The 12,814-nt window shown below is 34.2% G+C and overlaps 1 protein-coding gene across 3 annotated transcripts in view; it reads left to right on the top strand.

Moving 5' to 3' along the window:
- Window positions 1-83: 83 nt before the first annotated feature.
- The window catches only part of LOC138307860 (monocarboxylate transporter 12-like), a 31,253-nt gene continuing 18,522 nt past the window's right edge, over window positions 84-12,814 (top strand). Inside the window, exons 1-2 of one of the 3 annotated variants that reach the window (XM_069248774.1) lie at window positions 5,229-5,316; window positions 5,808-5,945. The gene's annotated coding sequence lies outside the window, so the exon portion shown is untranslated. Of the gene's footprint in view, window positions 203-5,228; window positions 5,317-5,807; window positions 5,946-12,814 lie in introns of those variants that run through there. The other 2 variants (XM_069248772.1, XM_069248773.1) reach the window with 2 other exon arrangements.

Below are 12,814 nucleotides of genomic sequence, written 5' to 3'. Positions count from 1 at the left end.
TATCGCATGTGTTTGTTTCATTCAGTGACGTGTTTGATTACGTTTTACAATCTGACCTATAAATAGGCTGTGGTATAGCAGACCTTGACGTATATGTGAAAGAAGTCACAATACACAAGTCATTGTGCATTACAAACCTCACCACACTCACCAACATGTTCAGCAGAGCATGTCAGCAAACGTCAAATGCACTGGTTGAAAGGTAAGTTTTCTGGTGATTAGATCATTGTTTGCAATAATGTAAATCGATGTTTCAGTAAATAGTATGTTAGTCTTCAGTATATATTATATCGATTGATCCACCCGCTAATTAGGACTGAAGGCAGACATGCTTTGGTTAGTATGATGGTTTGCTTTTGTATGGTTACGTTAATGATTGTCGAACTTTCGAGACGTTCTGCCCCTTTGTCTGGACACTTCTTTGCCCTATATTTACCACTTTAAGTAAGTCGTATCATACAGACATGTGTCTATAAGGATCCAGTGTTATATGGAAAATAACTGTTGATATTACTTCATTGACCCATGTGTGTGTTAGAGCTAGTTTAATACATAACGCTAGTGCGGGTGCAATGACCTAAGAAACGTAGGCGGTGTGTTGATTGAAACAGAGAAGGGAACTAGAGTGCTATCATTTGGTGGAATTAATGTTTTGAACGTGGGGCGGCCAGAGACGCGTCACCGTTTTGTTACGTGAATAACATTTATTGCAAGGAAAATTATTTAGAGTCCACTATAGAGAATTCTAATGTAACCGGTATTTGATATCTATGTTAAGGTTGTGTGACTAGCGAAAAAAAAAGATGAACAAAATCCTTTTTAATTGATGTTTCATCAATATTTGGAAAAGTGTGCAAATTTGAAATTTTGCATACGTTGTATATCATCATTGTGCGAAGGGATTTAGGATCTCGGGTAAGTCCTATCTGTTTGTCTGTATTCAATATGCTGAATGTACGGTATATGTACTATGTACCATTATGAACTCTACTAGCGCACCCCGACCCAATGACATACGTGGAGAAGCGCTTAACACAAATTATCAGGAGGCTTCCCTAGTGATGGGATGCTTTGCATTCCGAACTTACGATAACAATGGATAAAAGATAACAATAATAATACTACACGACACTTAGAAAACAGTACATGATATCCACGGATTTATTAGAAAACAGTACATGATAACCACGGATTTATTAGAAAACAGTACATGATATCCACGGATTTATTAGAAAACAGTACATGATATCCCCGGATTTATTAGAAAACAGTATATGATATCAACGGATGTATGAGAAAACAGTACATGATATCCACGGATTTATTAGAAAACAGTACATGATATCCACGGATTTATTAGAAAACAGTACATGATATCCACGGATTTATTAGAAAACAGTACATGATATCCACGGATTTATTAGAAAACAGTATATGATATCAACGGATGTATGAGAAAACAGTACATGATATCCACGGATGTATGAGAAAACAGTACATGACATCCACGGATGTATTAGAAAACAGTACATGATATCCACGGATTTATTAGAAAACAGTACATGATATCCACGGATGTATTAGAAAACAGTACATGATATCCACGGATGTATGAGAAAACAGTACATGATATCCACGGATGTATTAGAAAACAGTACATGATATCCACGGATGTATTAGAAAACAGTACATGATATCCACGGATGTATGAGAAAACAGTACATGATATCCACGGATGTATGAGAAAACAGTACATGATATCCACGGATGTATTAGAAAACAGTACATGATATCCACGGATGTATTAGAAAACAGTACATGATATCCACGGATTTATTAGAAAACAGGATGTATGAGAAAACAGTACATGATATCCACGGATGTATGAGAAAACAGTACATGACATCCACGGATGTATGAGAAAACAGTACATGATATCCACGGATTTATGAGAAAACAGTACATGATATCCACGGATGTATGAGAAAACAGTACATGATATCCACGGATGTATGAGAAAACAGTACATGATGGATATCCACGGATGTATTAGAAAACAGTACATGATATCCACGGATGTATGAGAAAACAGTACATGATATCCACGGATGTATGAGAAAACAGTACATGATATCCACGGATGTATGAGAAAACAGTACATGATATCCACGGATGTATGAGAAAACAGTACATGATATCCACGGATGTATGAGAAAACAGTACATGATATCCACGGATGTATGAGAAAACAGTACATGATATCCACGGATGTATGAGAAAACAGTACATGATATCCACGGATGTATGAGAAAACAGTACATGATATCCACGGATTTATGAGAAAAACAGTACATGATATCCACGGATGTATAGAAAACAGTACATGATATCCACGGATGTATGAGAAAACAGTACATGATATCCACGGATTTATGAGAAAACAGTACATGATATCCACGGATGTATGAGAAAACAGTACATGATATCCACGGATGTATGAGAAAACAGTACATGATATCCACGGATTTATTAGAAAACAGTACATGATATCCACGGATGTATGAGAAAACAGTACATGATATCCACGGATGTATTAGAAAACAGTACATGATATCCACGGATGTATGAGAAAACAGTACATGATATCCACGGATGTATTAGAAAAACAGTACATGACATATCCACAAATACCACGGATGTATGAGAAAACAGTACATGATATGATTTCACGGATGTATGAGAAAACAGTACATGATATCCACGGATGTATGAGAAAAACAGTACATGATATCCACGGATTATATTAGAAAACAGTACATGATATCCACGGATGTATTAGAAAACAGTACAGTACATGATATCCACGGATGTATGAGAAAACAGTACATGATATCCACGGATGTATGAGAAAACAGACATGATATCCACGGATTATGAGAAAACAGTACATGATATCCACGGATTATTAGAAAACAGTACATGATATCCACGATGTATGAGAAAACAGTACATGATATCCACGGATTTATTAGAAAACAGTACATGATATCCACGGATGTTATGAGAAAACAGTACATGATATCCACGGATTTATTAGAAAAACAGTACATGATATCCACGGATGTATTAGAAAACAGTACATGATATCCACGGATGTATGAGAAAAACAGTACATGATATCCACGGATTATGAGAAAACAGTACGATATCCAGGATTTATGAAAACAGTACATGATATCCACGGATTTATTAGAAAACAGTACATGATATCCACGGATGTATGAGAAAACAGTACATGATATCCACGGATTTATTAGAAAACAGTACATGATATCCACGGATTATAGAAAACAGTACATGATATCCACGGATTATTAGAAAACAGTACATGATATCCACGGATGTAAGAAAACAGTACATGATATCCACGGATGTATGAGAAAACAGTACATGATATCCACGGATTATGAGAAAACAGTACATGATATCCACGGATTATTAGAAAACAGTACATGATATCCACGGATGTATGAGAAAACATACATGATCCAGATGTATGATTATACCACGGATTATGAGAAAACAGTACATGATATCCACGGATGTATTAGAAAACAGTACATGATATCCACGGATTTATTAGAAAACAGTACATGATATCCACGGATTTATTAGAAAACAGTACATGATATCCACGGATTTATTAGAAAACAGTACATGATATCCACGGATGTATTAGAAAACAGTACATGATATCCACGGATTATGAGAAAACAGTACATGATATCCACGGATTTATTAGAAAACAGTACATGATATCCACGGATGTATTAGAAAACAGTACATGATATCCACGGATTTATTAGAAAACAGTACATGATATCCACGGATTATGAGAAAACAGTACATGATATCCACACGAGAAAAGTATATGAAACGATGTATAGAAAACAGTACATGATCCACGGATTTATTAGAAAACAGTACATGATATCCACGGATTATGAGAAAACAGTACATGATATCCACGGATGTATGAGAAAACAGTACATGATATCCACGGATTTATGAGAAAAACAGTACAGTACATGATATCCACGGATTATTATGAGAAAACAGTACATGATATCCACGGATGTATGAGAAAACAGTACATGATATCCACGGATTTATGAGAAAACAGTACATGATATCCACGGATGTATGAGAAAACAGTACATGATATCCACGGATTTATGAGAAAACAGTACATATATATCCAGGATTTACACCTTACTATGATATGACGGCAGTCGCTAATGCATATCTTTACCAGAAGATATATATATACGTACGGATTGACGAAAAAACCGCAATAAATGTTGATGTCGAATCGCAGAGGTAGTATATCTACTACCAGGAATTGACAATAAAAAAAGCCTGGTGTGCTATTTTATAATGACATGTTTTGTTGTTTGAATATAATCCCAGTTTGGAAAACAATGCATTTGGTATAGCTTTCATGCGCAAAGTGTATCTAGATAAACCAAAATAAATATATCATAAGTGTGTGAACGTTAGACAGTATGTGTTTGGTTGAGGCTAAATTAGTGGAAAAAATCTCTTTCTGGAACGATAGAAGGTTGGTATACACGTGTGAGTAGTCTGACTCCGATTTAACGAAACAAAAGGTCCGACTTCAGTCAAAGTTGATGTTGTATTCATGATATTACTGAGACTTGACCGACTTAAATTATTTCGTGTAATCAGGGACCTGTTATTGATCGAAACGTACGTTTCTGTAAACATATAACCAACTGGTCAGATTTAAATCCCTCGGACTAGAATTATACCAACCATACGAATCTGCAAAATGCTTACATCAACAATATTTTAATATACAAAGGTTCAAATTGTTTGATATATAGTATTGACGTTCTTACTTCTAATCTTTACATTATGTACATTTACTTATCAATCAAGTTTATGGTTGGTTCTATAGAGGGCTAAAGCCAAAAACAAAGATCTGACTAGTCATTGTAATATATTTATTGTCTAAAATAGGTCATTCAAACACCAATCACACACGGTGGCGACCTTTAACCCCAACAGAACATGTGTTTTTTCTCAAAGCCAATGCTGTTGTGTATAGGAATATATTAAGGAGGGGAGTTTATACCATCAGCTACTGTTCACGTTCTGTGAGAGACGAGTACAAGGTCGTGTAGGTATATAATATAGTGCCACGTTGCACCCTACAATCAGCTGATCACTGGTCAAACACGTAATTGTTAACGACAGTATCCGGATTTCACTGAACCATTAATTAAGATACAGGTATGTATATTGAATTAACTTATTCCTTACTGTATCGAGTGTCATTAATTCGATCAGACTTAATGATTGTATTGAACGTTTGATCGTCAATAGCATATTATTCCAGCTTCAAGCGTTACTGCTGTTTATTACTGAAATATAAAATTCATTTAATTATTTAAATTTAAAGGCCCTTATTGAACTAGTGATATTTGTATGCCTATGTTTCACCTCTTACGTGTACTTGAACATAACTAACCGATAAAAATTGTCTATGTTTATGCATTAGAACTTACCTAAAATATTGTAGTGTCTACTCATATATTGTTGTATTGTTTGTAAATTTTGGCAAATTATGATTTTAAAATATCACTAGTTCAAACAAGGTCTTCACTTTTAGCACATAATCCGCTTGAAATCCAATGCCTCGTGTAATATTTTTGCTTTTATTATATGACTGGTGTTTTTGCTGTACATGTATTTTGATTCACCAATACACTTCTTATGATTAGTCATTAACTGCGATATCAATCCTGATATCGGCGACGAAAAGCAAGCGAGGTTATAATTACTGAACTCAGGCCAGATACCTCTCGAGAGTCCAGTAACCTGTGTCAAAAAAGATCAAGGGTCACTCCCTTTAAAGGTAGGTTTCGCCCAACCAAATAAATATGTATTTTGTAAAATCCGATAAACGGAAGAGAAGGTGAAAAAAAGTTAAAAACAAAATTAATTTCTTAATGCGTGTGAGATTGAAAAATGTGTCTTGAATACAAAATTGAAGAAAATCCTTGATTTATTACGATCGTCAGGCTGACAGGATTGTATACAAATGAAGCTGCGACGGTTGTGTTGTTGAAGTTTCGCGCATGCGCATTGTTACGCACTAAAAGTAAACAAATTGGCTATATGAAAGCGTATGAGAAAAAAACACCTTGTATACATCACCAATGCGGCATCAAAGAGTAGTGAAATTAGAATGGAAACGGTAGCATCCTAGGGATATCTCTAGTAAATAGTAAAACTCAGAGATGGCATGTAACAAATATGAAGAAACAGAAGCCATAACATCTCAAGCGGGAAACGTCGCCCCGGATTATGTTTGAGTCGTGTTTGCACGTGTGATTGAGTTAAATTTCAACACATATGCCAGCGCGCACATACAAGCGTCGGCAGACAAACCTACATACATATTTGGTGTACTAAGCTAGCGAGTCGTATGTCAGTAACTTGAAGTGTTAAAGAATTATATTAGTATGTCTATACAATTCATCATACTTCGATTTGTTGTTGTTGTTTACTAAATATGCCATGGCAAGACTGTCACTTCTGTCTGACATTTTGTTGCACGCTTCCGTTTGTTGATGCGGCCTCATTGTGGAAAAAAATACGTCATGTTCTATGTAAAGCTTGACTTCGCTCTATTTTTAGAGGAGTATTTTCCTGGTCAAGCTAGGCAACTGAACACCCATTTTGTTCGCTATATGTATTGAAAATGATCTGAAGATTATATCTATGAACAGGATAAATTTCAATTTCGTAAACTTTATATTTCATTGGGCGAAATTTACCTTAAATGTGACGTCATAATCATTTTTGACGTCGAGTCGTACCCAAATATTGCGTAACCGGAGTTTCCTAATTCAATGACGTTTTGATAAGCTATTGTGACGTCATTATAGTTGGCAACATATATGACGGAAGACTGCAAGTTAATTGCGATCGACGGTGATCAAACTGCAAACTTCAATTTAATGAAAATATTCCAATATGTCAGACGGGCAATTGATGCAGCGATAAAATGTTCCGGTTCTACCAGTCTAAAATATTAGCAAGAAATATTTGGATATTTACCATATAATTTGATAAAATACAGTTTAATCGTACTATAGTCCCTTTGAAGACGGTTACTAGTAATATACTGTAAATTTCATATAATAAAACAGTCATCGACCTATTTTCAGGTGGATACGGTGATTTATCAACCTCAATAACTGATATAAACCGTAAGTTAGTGTAATATAACCTGAAAGCGTTTTACATTGATTGGAAAATTCATTGTGACGTCATGTCATTTGACATCAGTTAACATGACAGAACATTTGGATTCGGGGATCCCGATGTCGTGACAAAATGCCGGCATCCAATATATTTTTGCAATATATAATGACCTTTAAATCATTTTGAAATATAAATTATCTGTGACAAACGTGTGTTTTCTATTTAACAGATGTTGATCCTAGAGTTTGTCTATAAGGTCGGGCTATTGTTGTTATCCAAACGACTGTCTGGTTTATTAATACTTCATTACTTCTACGCATTATGCAGATTTCCGCTACGCTAGTCTTGAAAGGAACTATTATATGGGGGAAGTTAACATATTTACCTTCACAAACTCTAGATATGAGTACGAAAACAATACTCAGAGGATTGTTTAACGATTCACTTTAACACTCGTTTTATGGAGATATAACACAAACTTCAGAGTTTATTCCAAATAAAATAATAAGAAGTGGTTTAGTATCATTTTATACAGTCTGAATTGTATGTCATAGCGCTAGCAATAATAAAATCAGAGCACTCAAGTGTTTAAAGCCGGCAACCAATCATAGTGATGATACACATATTTGTTGTTTCAATGTGATATTACAAGGGTGTTGTTCTTCCCAATAGTTAAAAACAAATAAACGCAGTTACCCGCTTGGTATTGTACAGGACATGGGAACATAATTGATTTTTATTTCAATTTTAAAGTACTAAAACGAATGGGCAATTGCCTTCTGATCTCCTTCCGTAACGATATTATCGCGAACATACTAGTTTTTAACATAGAATTCCGGGTGATTTTGCAACTTTTCAAGGACACCATAACTACGAGATTTTGCGTAATTTGGATAAATATGAAAATTCATCCCCTTGAAATCCCGATAAGAAAATAATACCAATGTAAATTTATTCTTATAGATTTCTTCTCATACGACATTTTTTTCACTTGCAAATTAATCTGCGTTTTAAAATGATGCGGGAAAATGTAAAGGAACTTTTAAACGTATAAAGGTTTTCATACAATTCTTCAAGTCGTTGTGTATGTTTTGCATGTATCTATATAATAGGAATTGTATTTATATTAAGGTAGACCGTCCCTTCTAGTTTCTCCTTCTCAGGGATTTCGCTAATTTTTTGATATTTTGATTTTAGGTATACCCTGATCACAAAAATCACATAAAAATAATATGTCACCGTGTTAATTTTTTCTTCCATGGTTGCTTAAAGATATGTATTAACGACTTAATATTCCGGATTTTAAGGATTTTTAAATAAATAATATTTCCTCCTTGTAACATCACTTAACATATACAGAATATGCTCGTAAAAACACCTTCATACATTCAGTATATGATATACAATTTATAACTATATCAAATAAGCTGGGTTTTCCACATTAAAACGAAATATCGTTATTTTAAAAGTAATTCCGGACCCAATTTTAGTGAAAAATTGCATCAAAATAGTCATGTTTTCTTTTATTCTGAAAAAATGATCTCATGAATAATCGATTTTTTAGAATTTCCATGAAGATTGACCTATTTGCAATAAGAAAAGCCAATAAAAAAACTATACCTCACCGCATTATTTTTCAAAATATGACCGATTTGCTCTCTAATACCCCTGAAAATTTGGCCTGAAAACGTTTAAGATAGGCGAATCTCTAGCTAGCACTTTTTCAATGTTTTATGTTTATTCATTTACCCTTGTTAATTTTCTATATTTATCATATTATTGGAGCCTACAAGATAACACAATAATTACATATCTTAATGATTTCATTTATCATCTATTATATAAAATATAACAAACCAGTTTGCAAGCTACATGTAGGCCTGACCTCAAACTTTCAAAAAAGAGTCTTATTCAGTAAGAAATAGATTATCTATATCAGTTTTTTGTGAGACAAATATTTTGCTCTGTGTGATACTGTATTAAAATGGATTATTTTCCGTAATAGCATCTTTCATATCATAAGTAAACATTTTAACAAAAAATAAAATGAAAATATGTTCATGCAATTTTAATTCCGTATATTGTTTGTCCGTTTCCGGACGAAAATTAGTATACCGGGTATGTTACGATTCGTATCTATCGAAGCTCAAAACTCGAATGTTTGCATTCAAAACACCGTTAAGTTTCTTCAGCATTGATACACAAATTAATTAAACAATTCGCTTTCAAAGTCCATATTTTCAAATATGGCGGAACATTAAGGGCAGTTACGCCAGGTATACAAAAAGTATCTATTCATTTTATTTTCGATCAAATGGGACTCATTCACGTACCAAGTGATACCCAATAACGTTTGTGTGGGGCTATTGCTTCTATTGGTGATGGAATGACGTCCAATGAAGTTATCGTTATCGCGGGATAACGTCATTTTAGCGGGAATATTACAAAGAGTTAACGTTCCATCACCACTTTGAGAGATACTATTCTCGCACCTCGGACAGGGAAATCTCACATGATACCCGGTGCTAGATTTTTCTATCTCGTCCGATCTGTCTGGTACCTTTGCGTGATTTTTGGCGGATCCGCTCATGTGACGTCATTCTCTCGAATCGGTTACGTCACACGCGTCATTTAATCAATTTAATAGAAAATATGTGCATTCTAGTCATTTACCAATGCATTGTTTTGGTTGTTGTTTTTAATAATGAAGACACTATGTACCGATTGATTGTCAGTTTTTTCTTTGATATAATCCGAACTATAATTTTACGCGCGGAACAACTGAAATCGAAGCGCAGATGAAATGGTTTTAATAGGCGTATATAGATGTGTTTCGTTATATCTTAGGGACGCGAGAAAAAAATCTTTTACATTTTTAAGTGATCGAGATCGGGTGATCTCACATAATCCCCAACCGAGGCGTTACAGGTAACAGATTTTATTAGTCCCGCTCAATTAGTATCCGTGGTACGAGAATTAGTCCCAATTGTCGTTAAATATCGAACAAACACCTCTTTACATCCATTTTTGTAATTGTAATATATTATTTACATAATTATAAGTTGCATGAAATGCTGCAACTTAAATAAAATATCTGTTTGATTGATTGGTTGATTAATTGATTGAACTATCTATGTGGATACATTGTAGCAGTGTATGCATTCATGATTCAAAATGTATTAAAAATATCAGTATCTGTCAGATACCCACCTAAAAATGTTCAAGTTCATCATTATAATTGACCCTAACCCGTGATATTCGAAAGTTATTTAAGTACTCCCTTTTTTCATATAAAATAATTGCGTCATTGTTTCAGCGTAATCGTATCACAACGGAACATTTGTAACGTCGTATCTGATTGGCCTATTTTCAAGAAATTTTCCAATCTTTCCCAGGATTCATTGCGGTTCCACATTCTGATATTGTGGGGACCGCAATGCACCCTGGGAGAGATTAGAAATTTTCTTCTGATATGCGCTTGAAAAAAAGCCAATCAGAAACGACGTTACAAATGACGACGTCAAATTGTCCGGTGTGATACGATTACGCAGTATGTAAGTATATGAAATGTAATGTTCAATCAATAATACATCCTATAATTGGCCATAAAATCCTAATGTTGTATTCAGACAGAGCGATATATTGATTCGGTTGTGGAGGTTAATTTATTCCTTATGTAACGCTTATGTAATGATTAATGCGTCTAGGTAAGGATATACACATGTATATGTATATGTATATGCAGCATTGATATAAGTGTTCAAATATGTATGACTGGAAGCATATTCGCACAAATATTAAAGAATAAGCGAAATGTAAAAATTTCATGAAAATTTACATTTTAGCATTTAATTTAGTTTTTAATTTCTAACGTTTTCTTAAAGGGACAATTCAGTCTAAGAATATGTTAAAATTTGCACATATTTCGGAAAAAAAAAACCCGGTTCTAATAGAAATTAGATTAGTTGGTTTTACTGTGATACATGTATGCCAGAAAAGCCCAGTGAAATGTATGTGAAATGTTCAAACTCGCTTACTGTCCGCCATCACACATAGTGGTCGGATATCTTGTATGTCGAACCCTGGCCTTTGCCAGTGTAGTACAGAATTTTTTGGTCGAGAACTACTCAAATCGCTCTTACAGTAGTGTGTTTACCTTATTAGATGCATGTTCTTGTCTAAAACTAATTTCATCAACTCCTCAGTATTGCGTTTGTTTAACGTGCGTGACTTTGGTTCGGGTATATGAGTACAGCGTACATGTACCTGTTCTTTCAACGGTATCAATCAAAATACTTAACAATGTCGCGGAATTGGTCAATATTTCATGTTATATATTTCATAAGGAATGTAGAACAATACATTTATATCATTTTTGCTTCATGGTTATGTAACAGAATTAGTACTCACTGAATCGTCACTTTAAAAGATTAATCGTAAAATATTCTACATGGCATTTGTAATCGTAATAACAAACTGTATACTACACATACACAATGTGCGTTCTTATTCTCTATCATCAAGTTCAGTTTTACAATTGTTAAAAATAGAGTTATCCTCGAGTGGAAAACTTTAAAGTTTACTTTTCCCTGAAAATAATAACACAACAATTTACTCACGCATTCACATCAGTAATGTGATTGTTGACATGTCAAGTTTATCATCGAAGCGGAATGTTATGGAATAAACACGGAAAGGAAAGAGTTAGCATTACCAGTATCATGAACACTTTGAAAAGCATTAGGTTGTATTTAAAGAATTTCAAGGTTTATGAGAAATATGAAGAGCTGTCCGATTATCTTATTCGCGTGTCTTTGTACTCATTTAGAAGGCGTCTTTTCCCGCTTAGTTGGATTCGTTGTTTTCATTCATGTCTCATTAACAATGGTAATTTTCGTTTTGAGAACTAGTAATCAAGAATTCATAAATATGTAATTGCGTGCGTTGTTTTCATTCATTCAATCATAATTCCTTCCGATAAGAGACACCGAAATAAATTGCAATGAAGAACATACCACATATTAGGAAAGTGGGTCAACGTTTATAGTCCAAAAGAGATTATGTTATTCTTACAATAAAGAAAGCGTTTGTTAATCTCAAAGACCAATTGACTTAATCGATATACACATCACTACACAAAATTATTGTAAATTCTTCGGTATAATGATCGATAATGTATTATAAGCCAATATGCCTATTCGTGTATTTATTGAATGATGACAGTACCGTGACTTATTTTGACGTAATTAAGGTAATCATTTCATAGCTATATCGATATTATTGGTTATTTACAGTATTCTAATTCACAAGATATGGTAAATACTGTAAAGAACTTTCTTTCGTGTGCGATTTACACACCAAAGTCTATAAAAGTGGTAGTTTCTGCTCCTGCTTAGCGCTCAGCATACAGGGAGTGGGACGACTGGTTCGCCCGTTGTCAGTATAATGTAACCGGGTGGGGTGTGTTGCTTGGTGTCTTCGGCTGCACGCTTCAGTGATATAGCACTATAAAAAGGGC

The sequence above is a fragment of the Argopecten irradians genome, chromosome 14, assembly GCF_041381155.1.
Source record: "Argopecten irradians isolate NY chromosome 14, Ai_NY, whole genome shotgun sequence".
NCBI classification, from domain to species: domain Eukaryota; kingdom Metazoa; phylum Mollusca; class Bivalvia; order Pectinida; family Pectinidae; genus Argopecten; species Argopecten irradians.
This window is presented reverse-complemented; position numbering and strand designations above follow the sequence as displayed.